Source organism: Lactuca virosa, chromosome 7 (assembly GCF_052849685.1).
Source record: "Lactuca virosa cultivar CGN04683 chromosome 7, Lactuca_virosa_CGN04683_v6, whole genome shotgun sequence".
Taxonomy (NCBI): domain Eukaryota; kingdom Viridiplantae; phylum Streptophyta; class Magnoliopsida; order Asterales; family Asteraceae; genus Lactuca; species Lactuca virosa.
The window spans coordinates 59224411-59243237 of NC_136432.1; the positions used below are offsets into that span (position 1 = coordinate 59224411).

Consider the following 18827-nt stretch of genomic DNA (forward strand, 5'->3'; position numbering starts at 1 on the left):
AGATCATGATGTGGGCAATTCCTTAGTAAGCTTTTGTACCTCTCCCACGCCTCATAAAGTGATTCTCCGGCTTGTTGCTCAAAATTAGCTATAGTTTTCTTCAACTTGGCTATCTTCGATGGCGGGCAAAATTGATCAATAAACTCTTCTTTCATTCTAGCCCATGTGGTGATGGATCCTGGAGGGTGTGATTTTAGCCAATCTTTTGCAGCGCCTTTAAATGTGACCGGTAACATGCGAAGCAGAACGGTGTCGCGGGCCACATTAGGAAAGTTAAAGTAATCGGCTATATCATTGACCTCTTCTAGGTGCTTGTACGCGTCTTCGTGATCTTTTCCATAGAACGGAATTTCTTTAAGTTGGGCGAGTATGTGGCCTTTAAGTTTAAAGTTGGCATTTTCTGGAATCGCGGGCTGCACGAGTCCCGGACCGGTATCTTCACGCATCCTCTTCTTCAACTCGCCCATGGTAACTTCATCGATGTTAGCCATGGTGCCGCCGAATCCGCCTTCTAGATCGCTACCTTCTTCAAATTCGCTTTCTTCCTTATCGGATTCGTACACGATGTCTTCCATGATTGGGTCTTCGTTTGCCAAGGAGGAGGCGCTGGATGCTCCTGATTTATTGCTCTTCTTCTTGCTAAAAACGGATTTGAGATTCTTCAAAGGTGAGTTCTTTGAAGATGCGGATTCTCCAACGGTTTTGCCTTTGTTCTTCCTTAAAGTAGCTTCCGGGTCTTCAAGTGGTGGAGTTAAAGGTGTATTGCCTCCTCTGGTCATAAACACTCTGCAATAAAAGCAAGAAAAACGTGTAAAAAGAACAAAAACGAAACAGAAAGAAAATAAAAACGAAACTGGAAATCAGCACTGAACTCGTCGAGTAGGTTCGACTGCACTCGGCGAGTACACTGCCTAAAAGCCTAAAAACAAATAAAAAACAAATAAGAACAATTAAATACTAAAACTTAACCTAATTACTGAATTACTGAAAAAAATAACTTTGTGCAAGATAATCTCACACAAAGGATCGATAAAACTAGAAATTAGAATTAATTTTTAAACTGTTCCCCGGCAACGGCGCCAAAAACTTGATGTGTGTAAAACCAACTCGTTTTATTCCTACTCTAAAAATATAATTTAAACACACAAAGGCAGTGAACCTGTCTTTTAGTGGTATAGTTGAATAAGTAGGGTGTCGAACTCGAGGAACGGAAATTAACCTAATAACTAATTTTAACTAACAAGTAATCAAAGTAAAAGGGTTTTCTCTAGTTTTACAAGACTAGAAACTTAGACACACTAACTAACACGCAATTAACTAATCAACTAAACCCAAGTAAAAATTCACCAAATTTAATAAAAGGTTTCTGCTTAGGTTCAACTCATTCACTCCTATGGTTAATTTTATGGCAAAGCAATAGATTAATTGTTATTGGTTACCGACTAAAGTGATTAGATTTGCATTTGCTATTACCAATCCTTAGAAAATCAATTAATTTAAGCAATGATCAAGTGTTTAAGCTAATTAATTCCCTAGTTCAATTATTCGGATTAAATAAGACTTGTAATTGGTTAATCAAATTACTAATTCAATTAGCCTCTTGTTGTTGGTTTATCAACAAGCTCACACATTAATTTACCCATTCTCTAATTAATCATAGTTTCATATTCACTAGTCCTAGGCACATAACAAATGTTCACATAAATCATATGAGGTAAAATTAAGAGATGTTCATGCAGCCTAATTGCCTTCCTATGAACAGAGAATAGTTATGGTTAATGCATAAGGATCTTTAACAAGCTTATATTAACAAAATCACCAATTAACAATTAATCAAACCATAAAATTAATCCATAGGAGTAAAATTTTCTTCCCTAAACAGAAACTAGTAAATTTAGCTCATGATTACAGTAGTCAAAAAGCTAAAAACGAAAGTAATCAACTCAAACATTGTTCAATTCAAAGATAAAGTGGAAAATTAAACCTAAGTTGCCTTGAATCTTCTAAGAGTGAGAAATTAGGGTTCTTCCCACGTTCTTCAGGTCCCCAAGGGTTTCCTTAGTCACAAAGTATCTTCCAGAAAAGCCAAAAAGGTCTTCCAATCGGATTTATTGCCTCTATTTATAGATAACTCAAAACAGGGGCTACTCGTCGAGTAGGCAACCAACTCGCCGAGTACCTTTGAAGAATCTGTGTACGGTAAGGACTTTACGTGTTGCTTCACGAATCTTCGTGGAAACTCGTCGAGCAGACTATTGGACTCGCCGAGTAGCTTCAGGTTTGTACTTCTTTCTTCATTCTGCAGCTTCTAATTGCATCTCCTTCCTCCTTTTTGCTCCCGAGCATGACTTCTGGACTGAAAATACAATTTAAACATTATTAAGTACCTTTTGTCCATAATATGGAAATAATTAGCTAATAATTGATAAAAATATATACTAAATATATGGCTAAATATGCAAATATCATATGTATTAGAGATCATGGGATTTGTTTTATTATGATGACATGTGATACAATGGATTCTTATGATATCTTATGAATGAAATTAACTTGTAAAAATGAAAAATTGTTTTGAAAATTTACGTTGTTACACCCAATCTTAGTTACATTAGGAAAAATGTGAATTCGATGTTATTCCATGAAATTACACTTTGTACTCTTGCTAAGACGTTAGTGGAGCGTGTGTGGTTAACTGGCACACTAATTTGGCTCTAAGCAAAGGTGAAAAAGGGTGACTCGATGTTTTTCATAGATCGGTGGAGTGTGTGTGGTTAACCAGCACATCGATTAGGTGACTGTAACATTGGGGGCACCATGTATATTTGCATGGTTATTCACACCCTGTTTGTGATCCTCGGTATCCCAGTCACAAACTTGAGGGGCATATCGAGATTTAAACATGCCATTGAAAAGTTCAATGAATCTCAAAAGACCTGCGAGTTTTCAGTACATTTAAACTTAATTCTCTTTTTTTTCATGGTGGAAATTAGTGAATCGTCATTTACTTACCTTCAAATTATTTGTTGTTTAGATTACGACATCCCTCTTCTAAATTGCAAATAATGTTGTTGGATCCTAGCCCTAATTTCTCATTTGGGTGTTTAATTGGGGATTCTTATGTAATCAAACTTTGTCTCTTTTCTTTTTTTAGATGTAGAACTCAAACCATAACGCTTCAAGCTCAAACGCCTCCGGCTCATTCTCACTCATGAATTTGTGTGGGAGAATGATCTTCGACGGAAACAATTTTAATGATTGGATCTGCAATATAAGGATGGTCACCCGCTACGAGGACAAGGAGTATGTCCTCGACAAGGAGCTGAAAGAGGTGGGCATGAACACTGCTACTCCCGAGGAGATCGCTGCCTTCGAGGCCCATGAGCGTGATGCCACGAAAGTCCATTGCATCATGCTAGCGACCATGACTGTTGAACTCCAAAAGTCCTACGAGGACTTCTATCCCTATGAAATGCATCAGGACTTGGTTGAAAGGTATCGCCAAAGTGAAAGGCAGGAGAGGTACGACATCATCACTTCGATGATCACGACCGAGATGAGAGACTGAGAGTTTGCCACTGCTCATCTGCAGAATATGCAGAGGTATGTTGACCGCCTGCTGAAGAATAATGTTAACTTCGATGAAGAGCTGGCGATTGACATCATTCTTCATTCACTGCCACCCTGCTTCAACCAGTTTCGCATGACCTACCACATGAACAAAGAGGAGGTCACGTTGAGTAAACTTCAAGGCCTATTGAGGATTGCTGAGAGAAACCTCAAGGATAAGTCCATTGCACAAACTCCTACTCCTACTGTTGCCCCACTTTTGGCGATTGGGCAAGGGAAGGGCAAGAAGAGAAAGACTCCCTCAAAGAGCCACCATAAGGGAAAGTCCCGTGATGAGACCTCTTCTAGTGGAACCAAGGCTGGTCCCACTGCACCCACCTCAAACCCAAAGGATGCAGATTTCTGTCACTGCCACGACATAGGGCATTGGAAACGAAGTTGCCCGAAATATCTGTAAGATATCAAGGATGGAAAAATGAAGCCGTCCTTCACAGGTATTTATACTATTCAATCTAATGATTCATCGCATGCTATTTCTTGGGTTCTTGATACAGGATGTGGTTTTCGCATTTTTTCTGATTTGCAGGGACTAAGAAGAAATAGGGATGTGGAGCATGGGAAGATAAACTTGATCATGGGGAACAAAAGATCGTCACCTGTCACCAAGATTGGAGTTTACTCTTTAGTGCTTAGTAATGGATTAGGACTAGATTTGAATAACTGTTTCTATTCTCCATAAATTGCTAGAAACATCATTTCTTTTCATGGTTTGTATAGACAAGGATGTGGATATTCATTTGATAATGAAAAGGGTTCTATTAATGCTGATCTTAATGGTGTTTTCTATTTTGAAGCATTGCCTTGTAATGGAATATATGAAACTGTGATGGTTGTAGACAACTTAGGAAATGATGTATTGCATATCAAATCTTCCAGTAGTTTAGACAAAGCATGCTTGTGGCATTGTCGTCTTGGACATGTCAACAAGAAATGCATAGCCCAACTCCAAAAGGATGGAGTGTTAGAGTCATTCGACCTTAGGGACGATGACGTGTGCGAGTCTTGTTTACTTCACTGGTTCATGTGAAAAGGGCGAGGGTTTATTGGATCTCATGCATACACATGTATGTGGACCCTTTAGATCCACCACAAGGGATGCAAGCCGCTTCTACGTGACTTTTACCGATGATTATAGCAGATATGGCTATATCTACTTAATCAGGCATAAGTCAGAAACCTTTGAAAAGTTCAAAGAGTTCAAGCAGGAAGTGGGGAATCAGTTGGGCAGGAAAATAAAGATGCTTTGATCTGATCGAGGTGGGTAGTACCTTAGTCTTGAATTCCACGACTACCTCAAGGAATGCAGAATGGTTTCGCAATTGACGCCACCTAGGACACCGCAGTTGAATGGTGTGGCTGAGAGGAATAATCGAACCTTGTTGGACATGGTTCGTTCCATGATGAGTCATGTTTCGCTACCTATCTCATTCTGGGGGTATGCCTTAGAGACTGTCGCCCATATCCTTAACTTAGGCCCTACAAAGAAGGTTGCCAAAACACCTCAAGAGATATGGACATGGAAGGCTCCCTCGTTGGCACATATCAAGGTTTGGGGTTGCGAGGCTTTCGTAAGACGAAAGACTGACGACAAGATCGAAGCTCGTAGTGAGTGATGTATTTTCATCGGCTACCCATAGAAGTCCTTTGGATATCTCTTCTATAGACTGAGTGATAATGTTGTCTTCGTTGCGAGGAGAGGGGTTTTCCGAGATCGAGAACTCATAAGCCAAGGAGACAGTGGGAGGCAAATCGATCTTGAAGAGCTTCAAGAATCGAACGATGAAGGAACCTCTAACACTGGCGCTCAACCTGAGGAGGAAACTCCTGTTGAACCGATTGACGAGTCCTTACCTCTTAGACGTTCCAGTAGAGTTAGTGTTCCACCTGTGCTATATGGTTTTCATATAACAAGTGAAGGTGATACGTTTATTAGCAACAGTACACTAATAAATTTGGATGAACCTAATAGCTACAAGGAAGCCATGACAGGCCAGGATTCTGCAAAATGGAAAGAGGCTATGGACAGCGAGATTCAGTCCATGTATGACAACCAAGTCTGGGATTTGGTTGACAACGTGCCAGGTCGTAAGACGGTCGGATGCAAATGGATCTTCAAGAAGAAGACCGACATGGATGGGAAAGTACACACCTATAAAGCGCGATTGGTTGCGAAGGGCTTTACTCAAACTCCAAGAGTTGACTATGATGATACCTTCTCGCTAGTTGCAAAGATAAAGTCTATTAGGGTGATGCTAGCCATTGCTGCATTTCATGACTATGAAATATGGAAAATGGATGTCAAAACCGCGTTCCTTAATGGGAAGTTGGCTGAGGATGTTTACATGAATTAGCCAGATGGTTTTGTCGATGCGAAGCATCCTAATAGAGTGTGTAAGCTGTTGGATTAGTGTCTAAGTCCATAACTATATTTGGTATGTACTTGACCCGACCCGGCATGGTCCATTTGGTTGCATGGCATCAGAACATTTGGATAGACCGTTTTATGAGAAGAGGACATTTGTGACATATTAATATATTATAAGTTCTAATATATTAATATGAAATCATGTTATTTAATTAGTATTGATCAAGAATTAATTTGGACTTAATTTAATGATCAAAAAGAGACTATCTAAATATATGGGGATTGATTGTGTAAATCATTCATTCTTATATATGTGGCTTATGATCCATGATTCCTTATGTTGGGTTTAACCCATGTGGTGATCCATGGATACTCCATGGAGGTTAAAACCCATGGAGCATAAGGAATGGGTAAAGTCATGAGTTACATGGTGTAACCCTAATATGCACACTATATAAGGACCCCTTTAGCTTAAGAAATTGGCACTAGTGATACATAGATGAGGGCTAGCTGATTTTGAGCATGAGTGTCTTCTTCTCATGGTTATTCCATGTGTTGATGATGTTGTGTGAACCATTTGAGGTGTCACACTTGGGGCACTAGGCTCTTAAGCATCAAGGAATCAAGCTACATAAAAAGGTATGTCTTCTAACTTGTTTTATTACCCAAGTATCAAAGATTGTATGCTAGATAGGGTAATACCTTGGAATATTCATATTTGCATGTATAATAGAGAAAACATAGATCCAAGGTATTTAGGGTTGCATGTACACTTAGGAGTGTTAGAATGCTTAAAACCCTTCAGTGGTATTAGAGCCTAGGCTTGTTTTCTTGTTATACTTGCTAAAATTGCTGAAAAATCGAAGTTTTTTGCTGTCTGAACAGCAGACTCGCCGAGTCCATAAAGGGACTCGACGAGTCCAAGGAAAAACCGATCCAACTCGACAGTTGGTTCATGCACTCGACGAGTTGGACCCCCAGACAGCATATCTTCGACTGTTTTGGCTAGAAATGGACTAGGAACATTACCATAAGCTGTTTTTGAACCTATAAACCTGTTTTGATGTGGTAATGTTCATGCTAATCCAATTTCAAAGATAATTGTCAATAGATTCATGTTTTGTATTAGTTTAAGGATTAGGCTAATTACATGAAAAAATTTTGATTTGTATTATCTTGTTCTTATGAGTTGCTTAGATTAATAGAAAATTTTATGTGAAATTGTTGTTTTCAATCCAAATTAATCTAAGAGTTGATTCTAAAATGTGTTTTTTTAACTTGTCCTCAAGTTAGATGAAAAGTCACATTTAAGATTCATAAAACTCATAAATATTTCCATAGGTTATGAATAAAGAAAAGTCACATTCTTTAATGGTTTAAAGTCTTCCATAACTTGTCCTCAAGTTATGGAACTTGAAGAGTTTTTTGAATTAAAACTACTTTAAACACATAAGTTATGAAATTGAAAAGTTTTTGAATAGTTCAATACTTGCCCTCAAGTTTTGGAATTTGAAAAGTTTTCTTTCATGAATACTTTAATTCCAAATTAAGCCCTTAGGATTTTTAAAAGTTAAAAAATTTAACCCTTATACTTTATAATATTATAAGTTAATAATATATATATGTATAAAAGCAAGTCAGTCTTACCGTTAGTAGACCTCATTCACGAAGCCGGTCTATAAGGGGGGTATAAGGTTACTGCCTATAAAATGGCAGTTTAATGGGTGTCCACTCTCACCCACTGCTTCCTTGACTGGTGGAGGGTCGTTAGCCGAACGGGTAGGGCAAGGACTATAATTCTCCCTTCATTAAAAGTATAAATCATAAATACTAAGTAACTAAACACTTATAAATTCCTAATCTTAGTTACTTAGGAAAATGTGAATAAGGTGCTAACCCATGAAATTACACTTTGCACTTTGCTTAAGTCGGTTAGTGGAGCGCGTGTGGTTAATCGGCACACTAGCTTGACTTAACAAGGTAGGCAAAGGGTAACTTAATGTTTATCATAGTATCGGTGGAGCGCGTGTGGTTAACCGGCACATCGATTAAGGGGTAAATATTAAGGGTACCAAGTATATTTGCATGGTTACTTCACACCTTGTTTTGTGATCCTCGGAATCCCAGTCACAAAACCTGAAGGGCACACTCGAGATTGAAACATGCCATTGAAAAGTTCAATGAATCTCAAAAGATCTAGGATTTTCAAATCCAATTAAAACCTGATAAATTATTTCGTTTTCATGGTGGAAATTGGTGAATCGTCATTCACCTACCTTCAAATATTCTATAGTTTGGATTACGACATCCCTCTTCCAAGTTATAAAATATTGTGTTGGGTCCTAGCCTTAATATTTCATATTGGGTGTTATATTAAGGACCTTGAATCAACTTTCTTGAATATCTCTCAAAAGATGTCTAGTTCAGACATGTGTGATCTTCCCAAATCTCTTGGAACTTTACTTCCTCCACCTCCTCTAATTATTCTCCCTAACCCACAAGTTCAAGGTCACTCAAACCCTATTGGCAAGCAAGGTATATGTGTGCTCACATCTTGGAGATGAAGTCACATATTGACAAGCCGGGAGAGTTGGGTGTCAAAGTCTTAAGAAAGTTGGATGCTCAATCACTTTCTAAGTCACATAGTAAGTTCCTTATAGACTACTATGTAAAGGACTATGACATGACCCTTAATGATCTTATCTATTTGCTTTGTGCTGCTTAATCAGCAATGATTTGGAGCACTGGCAGAGCAAATCTGATTAGTAGATCAACTTCCCAAACCTTCAATGGACATTGACAATGGTAACATTGGATACCCAGTAAAAGCTTTCTCTTCCCAATGGAAAGGGATCGGCCATAGTCAACTCGGTTGACCAAATGGTAAAGAGAATGGCTAAGTTTGAGAGAGTCCTACCAAAGGGTCCATATGTGTCTATTGCCAAAGGAAGGGGCATTGATTGCGAAGCTGCCTATTTATCTGAAAGATCATAAGGTTGATCAAGTCAATAAGTTTGACCCAACTTCAGATAAAGTCCACTATCTAACTCTGTTAAGTTTCTATTCTGAGATTCTTGTTACATGATGTGACTGGGTCACATGTTGATGTTTTAAGAATCAAAGTAAAGTGAAGAAACTTAAAAGGAAGTGTATGCTGATTCTGATCACAAAGATGGATCTCGATTGCATGGTTCAGTGATCAGAATTTTGAGCTGTTGCTTAGGAGTTATGATATACTACTTAGGAATAGATAACAACAAGTCTTTCATATGCTTTTGCACTGTAAGGATAAGTTTTTCCGCAAAGTTTTAAAATTAAAAGGAAATTTTTGATTTTATTTATTCTCAGTATCCTTACAATGGCATTTGTGAAAAATTGTTGCTTATATGATTCCATTGATAGCAATAATGGAAAATGGATTTGTTTTTTTTTTCATCTGTGGTAGTGTCTAAATTTACCAAATAAGGAAAGATTCTCATCACCCAAGTTCTCAATTGGACCGAAACTTGGAATCATGCAAGTGATATAGTATGATGAATGAGAAGTTTCAATTTTGGAAAAATTAAGACTAGTTACTTGTTCACATGTATATGTGAGTCAAGTGAAAGGACTAAGGGATCGAGTACACATTCTTGTGTACTAGTCAAAGTCCACCACAAAAAGATTAATAAGTCTATTCGTCATGATTTACTAAAGTTTAGTAAATATGGTTATACTTACAAGCTTAAGTATAATTCTGAGACATTGGAAAAATTCCAATGTATGGCAGAACGAATGAGCAGAATCAAGTTAGGCAGAAAGATAAAAGTTTCTCAAATCTAAAAAGATGGGAGAGTACTTTAGTATCAGGTTTTGTGATCATCTTAATGATTTAGAAATCATGTCACAATTAGTCCTCTAAGGACATCTTAATGCATTCCTATGGCTAAGAAGAGGAATCAAGAATTGTGGAAATGGTTAAATCAAGAAGATGATTCATACTTCGTTCCAAAACAAGTCTTAGAGTCATACTCCAAGACTGTAAGTTGAGTGACAGATCTTAAAGAAAGGTTTATAACACTTGTCAAATGTAAGAGTAAAAGTATCCTACTCTTGTACATTTGAAATTGGTAAGTTGTGATGTTTTGGATAAAACAAAGACCAACTTAGGCCAATTGTGTGAAGTGTTAGTCTTGATAAAAGAGTCCGCACTATCTCTTGAATATTTGACAAGTGATTCTTACATGTCAAGAGGACAGTGGGAGTCTTAGAGATCTTGAAAAAAACTTCAAGATCTAATCAAGAATAAACCTGTAGTTCATCACTAGCACACGACATGAGGTTTATAACCTATCGTGTTGACATATTCCTATTTTTATGCCCATACCAGTCAAAGTTGGCTTTGCATATGAGTTCTGAGAATTCTCAATTGGTTGCATAACAACTTGGAAGCAATGACAGACCCCTATGCTGCCAGGTGGCAAGAAAGTAAGATTGAGTTCAGTCCATATGGGTTTGGATAAGATCAGTTACACCATAAACAATCTAAGTGTCATAAGGTTTCTCTCCGATTCATGAAAAAGATGGTGAGGAAACGCTTTCACTAAGTAGATTTTACGTAGATAGCAAGTGTGATATTTGCATTCTCAAAGTCGTTAGTAGAGCGTGTGTGGTTAACCGACACACTAACATGGACTTGTGAGGAATGGCAAAGGTCTGAACAATTGATACTATGATTACGGCACCCCTTTTCATAGTCCTGAAATTGTTTAAACACACATGTGTGCTATCTAAGGAAAGGTGTATGATCCTGATAAAGTTTTATCAAAGCATCTCGTAACAGAAATTTGAACTTTGGTAAGGAAGTCAATAGAGTTTTGATTTCTAGAAGTCCAGCTGATTTCTGAGTACATGTCAAAGCTAGTGGGAGCATAAGTGTTATGCTAATAATTCTCATGTTAGTGGGAGCATGATAATTATGATTAGTATTGCAAGACAGCAATGTTAATTATAGAAAACAAAAGTTTCAATTCGTGAAGTTGCAGGGGTTGAAAAGTTGTTTTGCTATAATTAAGGGAGAGGAAATTATACTTCATTTCAATTCTAAAAGCTTAGATTGAGGTTTTAATCATCTTTGGTCAAGGATATATATATATATATATATATATATATATATATATATATATATATATATATGAATTTCATGTTAGAATGGCTCAAAATAAGGAAATTCTATATATAGGAACATTATTTACGTTCTAAAATTCGATTATGATTACGGCATCCCTTTTCATAATCTGAATTATGAGAACATGGCAAATAGAGATAGAAATATTATAGCAAAAGCACTGGTCTAGTATCATGTCTTTATGTGAGACATCATGAATTGTGTCCCATATGCTTCTGATATAGGATCGATTGCATGTGCTATAATATTCATCCTTTCTAAATTTTCCAAATGCTCAGGGCATTAAGAGGGAAAAGTCTAGAATTGGATGTGACTAATTTGATTAAGCAATTATCGAGGACAATCTAAGCTTTACCAAAGATTGGTTGCTCAGGGACAGTTGGAAGTATAGTGTTAATTTTGGAAGGACCATATTGACATATTCTGAAAACAGGCAACTCTTGTTCAGAAGTGATAGTCAAAAATGGGAATATGGAAATGTTTCCACAGGTGGAAATTATTCAATCTGTGTAAGATTAGAAAAACTTAATGCAAGAAGGATATTTCCATGGAGTTGATCTCCATTGGAATACTCTGTAATGTCTGTTGACAAGTCTTTGTGACTTTGTGCATAATCATTACAAGAGGATCAATGCATATAAGTTTATAATCTAACAGATTTTGGTAAATGGCAGGATTTGGAATTCTTGCTTTTGCGGTAAGGAATTAGGATTGTGAAATGAGATTCATTGGAATTATGTTCAATCGATCTATTTCACAGAGTGAAGATCATAGACAAACTTAGTGTGCATACTTGATGTATGGCATAACTAATGTTTAGACAAACATAGGGTGCATACTTGGAGTATGGCAAAGCTATTGTTTAGAAAAACATAGTGTACATGCTTGGAGCATGGGACAACAAGTGTTTTTAATTCAAGTATAAAGTTGATAAAACCGGAACAATGAATAATGAGTAATTAGTATGGTGATAAATAAAAAGTGTTCTATTTATATTCATAGGTTTTGATACCATACTAGATTCAATCATTCTTGTGTTTCATTTTGCATGTTTTAACTTCCAAAATAAACTAGGTCATTCCTCCCGAATGACTAAGTTATTCAAACCATCCACAGTCGGTCATATGTTGGAAGTAGATATGAATCAAGACTGTCATGAGTTGGCTTGTAGATGTCTAAGATGTTGGACATAGCAAAGAGGTGCTACAACACTCATGAGTGCTCATAAGTTCTGAGTATTGGATTCAACCCGCGCTCATTTAAAACCCTTCATGGATTTTATCACGAGTGATCATGAGACGATAATATCTTATATTCTTCAAACCTAGAGATATGATTTGTTACTATGAGTTGGTTGTACATTGATTACGCGAAAACGCATTGGTAACTCGATGTTATAAAATGTGCTTTTGTGTATGATTCAACAAGTAGTAGAACAAGCCATATGAGTCGAAGTTTATCCATTCCTTTTACCTTCAGGATCAAAGCGATATCTGTGGGCCCCTCGATGATTTAGTGATGACAAATGTAAGTGCTCGGTCGGGCCTGGACTGATTTGATTTGTTCAATTAGTCAGTCGTCATAAATCGGAAATCGGGAAACAACAAATGGACAGAGAGAATGATTTATAATCCATGTCTCAGTCCATATGATATCTAGAATGGAGGAATATATGATCCCTTATCTAATGGACAAGTCATTGACGAGATCAGAGTTCAGTTACAACGTCAGAGTTCGACAGCGGCTTAAAGAGCTACGATTGCCAGTCGGTTCTTGAAGTCATACTCAATAATAGTTTTAGACTTATCCAAGTGGGAGACTGTTGGATTAGTGTCTAAGTCCATAACTATATTTGGTATGTACTTGACCCGACTCGACATGGTCCATTTGGGTTGCATGGCATCAGAACATTTGGATAGACCGTTTTATGAGAAGAGGACATTTGTGACATATTAATATATTATAAGTTCTAATATATTAATATGAAATCATGTTATTTAATTAGTATTGATCAAGAATTAATTTGGACTTAATTTAGTGATAAAAAAGAGACTAATTAAATATATGGGGATTGATTGTGTAAATCATTCATTCTTATATATGTGGGCTTATGATCCATGATTCCTTATGTTGGGTTTAACCCATGTGGTGATCCATGGATACTCCATGGAGGTTAAAACCCATGGAGCATAAGGAATGGGTAAAGTCATGAGTACATGGTGTAACCCTAATATGCACACTATATAAGGACACCTTTAGCTCAAGAAATTGGCACTAGTGATACATAGATGAGTGCTAGCCGATTTTGAGCATGAGTGTCTTCTTCTCATGGTTATTCCATGTGTTGATTATGTTGTGTGAACCATTTGAGGTGTCACACTTGGGGCACTAGGCTCTTAAGCATCAAGGAATCAAGCTACATAAAAAGGTATATCTTCTAACTTGTTTTATTACCCAAGTATCAAAGATTGTATGCTAGATAGGGTAATACCTTGGAATATTCATATTTGCATGTATAATAGAGAAAACATAGATCCAAGGTATTTAGGGTTGCATGTACACTTAGGAGTGTTAGAATGCTCAAAACCCTTCATAAGCTTGAGAAATCCATTTATGGATTGAAACAAGCGTCTCGCAGATGGAATCTTTGTTTCGACGAGAAAGTCAAAGAGTTTGGCTTCCTGCGAAGCGAGGATGAATCATGTGTATATGTCATAGCCAGTGGGAGTATAGTTAGCTTCCTCGTATTGTATGTCGATGGTATACTACTCATAGGAAACGACATCCCAACCCTGTAGGAAGTTAAGTCCTGGCTTGGGAAGTGCTTCGCTATGAAGGACCTCAGAGAGGCTACCTATATTCTGGGAATAAGGATAGTGAGAAACAGAAGTAAGAGACTAATAGGACTTAGTCAAAATACTTACTTGGACAAGGTACTAAAGCGTTTTAGTATGGAGAATTCCAAGAAAGGGGAGTTACCAATCCAAAGTTGATATTGTCATATTTATAGACATTTTTAGGCAATATTTATTTATGTTTTTATTAATATTTTGGTTATTTGCATAGAATTATGATACTTATAAGGATAAATTGTAATTTGCAGCCAAAGTAAGGCACTTTCGAAGTAAGGGACCAGAATTGACAATATTTGGAACTTTGGAGGCTCGAAGGGAAGAAGGATAAAAAATTCCACCAAAAAGACGTTCTCACGACGTGAGTAACTTGATGTTCACGACGTGAATCTATTGTTCCAGAAGATTTGCATCCGGGTGGAAGAGTCCTTGTCAAATACGAAAAGATCGCATTCACGATGTGAATCCCTATTGTTCACGACGTGAACTCAGGAAATCAGAAAACTATAAATTCCCTTGCCCATTACGACTTGGAGAGTTTTTTGGCTGATTGGAAGCTTACCCGAAGACGATCTTGAGCAGAAGAAGAGTTATGGAAAAGGCCTTCAACATCAAAAAGAGTAAAGGTTCATAATTAGTTAATTAGTTTGATAGTTATGAACATGTTTGATAATTTGATTTGTTTTTGCTTACTTGTTACTATGAGTAGCTGAATCCAGCAGCTCTTGTCTAGCTAGATGAAGCTTCAGAATTATGTTTTAGCTTAATGACTATTGAATTTGATTAGTTGGTAAATTGCTTGTGTTTGATTATCATTACCTAACATGTTATTTTAGTTTCTTAGTTTCTTAAATTCATGTTCTGTGTAGCTTAGTAAGCATTAAATTACATGAACTTGAAACCTAGTGATTTAGTGAACATTGAATTGCTAGACCTAGGATCGACCAAAATCTTAGATATGTGATAAAAGTAACTAATTTAGCTGTGCTAGAGGACATAATTTATGACCATAATTGTGTTTGCTTAGATAAATCTTACATAGCTCACCTATAATTAATAACTAATTTTGTGTTTTACTTATGTGTGACCATACAAGGTAGTCCATGAATTGGTAAAAAGATTAGTAAATTTGGACTTGAATTGGTAATTACATAATAATTGGTGACCAACTTTGATAATCCATAATTATTAGCTAAACATAAATAAAGAAGTCGATTCAAACTAGACAGGAGTGTTTTTAATTAATTGATTGAATTTTGTGATTTAAGTTCGTCTGGTCTTGCAAAATCAGATAAAACCCCCTCTTTGCTCTAAAATTAGGTCAATTTAATAGTAGATAAATTAATTAGTCAAAACCGTTCCCTGAGATCGACACCCGACTTACCCAACTATTCTATAATTTTGACGAGGTACACTGCCTAGGTGCAATTAGTTAGTTAAGGTAGTTAGGTTATAAATAATAAAATTAGGTGTAGCTATTTGCACGCATCAAGTTTTTGGCGCCGTTGTCGAGGAACGGCTTATTTGATTTGTTTGATTTATTTGCTTTAGGTTGATTGATCCTTTTTGTGGGGTAAAACCTGCAAAAAGTTACTTTTTCAGCTTTTTTTTTTCCAGTACTAGGCTCACGACGTGAACCTTAAGTTCACGACGTGAGTTCAGTAATTTTTAGATTTTCTGCGATTTTCTTTTCTGTTAGTTTTTCTGCGACAACACGAGGTGGTAGTCTTTACCACGACGTGGTGGCCAATTTGTAGGAAATTTTTATTTAGTTTTTGTTCAGTTTTACGTTTTTTTTTCAATTTGTCTGTTTTGCAGGAGTTGATGACCAGAGGATCCAACACACCTTTGGTGCCACCGCTTGAAGATCCAGAGTCAGCCCTTCACAAAAAGAAAGATAAGAACGTAAAGGAGGATCAAACACCAAAGAAGACACCCTTACAAGAACTCAAGTCAGTGTTCTCAAAGAAGTTGGGGAAGAAAACGGGAGAGTCCAGTTCATCTTCAAAGGACAAGAGCAAAGTTGAGAGCATACATCAAATACCTTTCCCAATTGAATCCGAGTACGACTCCGAGACTGAGTTTGGACTTTATACGAGTGAACCCGAGAACGAGCCAAGAAACGAGATGGAAAACATTGAAGAAATGTCAATGGGAGCTTACAAGAAGCGAATTCGTGAAGATGCTGGTCCAGGTTTAGTACAACCAGCGATACCTGCCACTACCACATTCGAGCTGAAGGGACATATCCTCACTGCACTAAAGGATATTCCATTTTATGGGAAGGATCATGAGGATGCATTTAAGCATCTAGATGAAGTCAACGACATTGCTGACTATTTCAATGTCCCGAATGTTAACAGAGACACCATCTTACTAAGGATGCTACCAGTCACTTTCAAAGGAGCTGCAAAAGACTAGTTGAAAGCACTTCTTCCTGGTACAATTACTACTTGGGCTCAAATGCGTGAGCAATTTCTAGTTCAGTTTTGCCCACCTTCCAAGATAGCTAAACTCAAGAAGGCAATAGCCAACTTTGAGCAACAACCGGGGGAGTCATTATACGAAGCTTGGGAGCACTACAAAGGGCTATTAAGGAATTGTCCTCAACATGACCTAAACATCCAACAAGAGATGTCTATTTTCTATGATGGAGTCAATGTTATGACAAGACAACTCCTTGACTCTCAAGGGCCATTGACAAAGAAGCATCCAAGGGAGGTCAAGGAGTTAATTGAAGAATTCGCAAGACACTCTCGAGAGTACCACAACCCAAGACAAGATGGAGTAAAAGGCAGTGGGGGTGCACAATCTGAAAAGATAGCTGCTAAGGGTTGGATGCTAAATACTATGGACCGGAGATTGACCCAAATGGACCAATTAATTCATGCAATAAGGGTTGGATGTGAAAGGTGTAGTGGGCCACACTTGACTAAGGATTGTCATTTGGATGAACATGGGAACAAGAAGGCTCAAGTTTGCTACTCAATTGGGGACAAGTATGATGAAGACTGGAGAAAACCAAAGAAATAGTGGCTGCCTTACGATGAGTACAAGAGGCAAAAAGAAGAAAAATATAAGCAGACAGGGCGAGGCTTCTATCAAAAAGAGCAACCACCAGCCGAAAAGAAAGTAGACTTGGAAAACATGTTGACCCGATTTATGGAAGCATCCGAGAGAGGACATGATGATACTGATGCAGTGCTAAAGGAACACATGAACATGATGAAAGAACAACACAAAATGATGATTGACCAGCAAGCTTCATTAAAGAATCATCAAGCATCAATCAATAATCTAGAAGTCCAAGTCGGTCAACTCACTACTTTGGTGACTAATAAATTATCTTCACAACTTCCCGAAAAGAAAAATCAATCTCATGTTATGGCTATTGATACTGAAGAAGAGGCAATCTCTGAATTTTTGGAGGCATTAGAAGTGGAACCAACGCAGCCCGATCCAAAGCCGAAGAAGCCGAAACTAGAAAATGAAGAATCTGCTGGAATACCTAGTTCACGTCGTGAGCCCGCTATGCTCACGTCGTGGACCCGGTCTGAACAGAAAAATTCCATATATGTTCCAGCTTATAATCCGCCTTTGCCATTCCCGTCCCGAGCTAGTCTTAGCCCACTGGAAAGGGAACATCTGGAGTTTATTCAACAAATAAAGGGTATTCCTATTAATACTCCTTTTGTTGATTCACTTTCAAAAATTCCAGAATACGCGAAGTTCCTACGAGATTTAATAGATACTCGACATGAGTTAAAGAAAAATTTTAAGGTCATTCTTAGTGAACAAAGCTCAAGAGCTGTATTGGGAGAGTTACCTAAGAAGATGGGAGATCCCAGACGCCTCACTCTTCCATGTGAGTTTGGTAACAATTTGAAGACTTATGCTTTAGCCGATTCCGGGGCTAGCATAAATTTGATGCCTTTTTCGTTCTACCAAAAGCTAAATATTCAGAAAATGAAGGCAACAAAAATGACCATCCACATGGCCAATCGTTCGGTGACGCATCCAAGAGGAATTATAGAAGACATCCTTGTTAAAATTGGGAAGTTTGTTTTCCCAGTTGATTTTGTAATTATGGATATGAAGGAGGGTGCAAATATCCCAATCATTCTTGGTCGCCCTTTACTAAATACTGCTGGCGCTCTAGTTGATGTTCGTGAATCTAAGCTTATATTGAGAGTTGGTGATGATAAGGAAGATTTTGGAATACAAGATGGATTTCAAGGATATGATGTTAAAGGTGAAGTGTTTAACATTGATGAAGATGATGATGAGCTTGCAGAATTAGAGAAGCTTATGGAAGAAGAAATCAAAACAATTCAACAAGTCAAACGCACCAAACCAAGAGCATCCGTTCCGTTTTTCGTTGAAGTCATTGCCTATACAAAACCAACATCTTTGATAATTGAGGAAAGTGATGAAATGTCGAGTGATGAAGAAGAAGTTACATCAAAAGTGACTAGTCCAGTGGTGAAGGAAGAAAATGATATTATGGAGCTTAAATGTGAAGACAATTTAGAGACTAAAGGGATAAAACGCAAGCTCGATGGAGACGAAGTCAAAGCTAAAAAGGAGAATTCTAAAAAGGCGTATATTCGTCGAGTTCAAGCTTACAAGAGACATTTCAAGGAGCAAAAGATTCAGGTGGTGGACTCTTCTGATGATTCAATGTAGGAGGCACGAAGTCCAGCTCAAGACTCCTAAAAAGAAGCGCTTCTTGGGAGGCAACCCGAGTTTGGTTTGCGTTTTTCTTTTCTTTTTAGTTTTTGCGTTTTTAGTTTTAAGGAAATCGATCATATCA

The 18827-nt window shown here is 37.4% G+C and overlaps 2 non-coding genes across 2 annotated transcripts; one reads left to right on the top strand and one right to left on the bottom strand.

Annotated features, from left to right (window-relative positions):
• On the top strand, window positions 1–107 carry LOC145128091 (small nucleolar RNA R71). Its single transcript, XR_013716693.1, has one exon. It is a non-coding gene; the product is annotated as a small nucleolar RNA R71 (small nucleolar RNA).
• Window positions 108–16525: 16418 nt separating this feature from the next.
• Window positions 16526–16632, bottom strand: LOC145128035 (small nucleolar RNA R71). Its single transcript, XR_013716638.1, has one exon. It is a non-coding gene; the product is annotated as a small nucleolar RNA R71 (small nucleolar RNA).
• Window positions 16633–18827: the final 2195 nt, after the last annotated feature.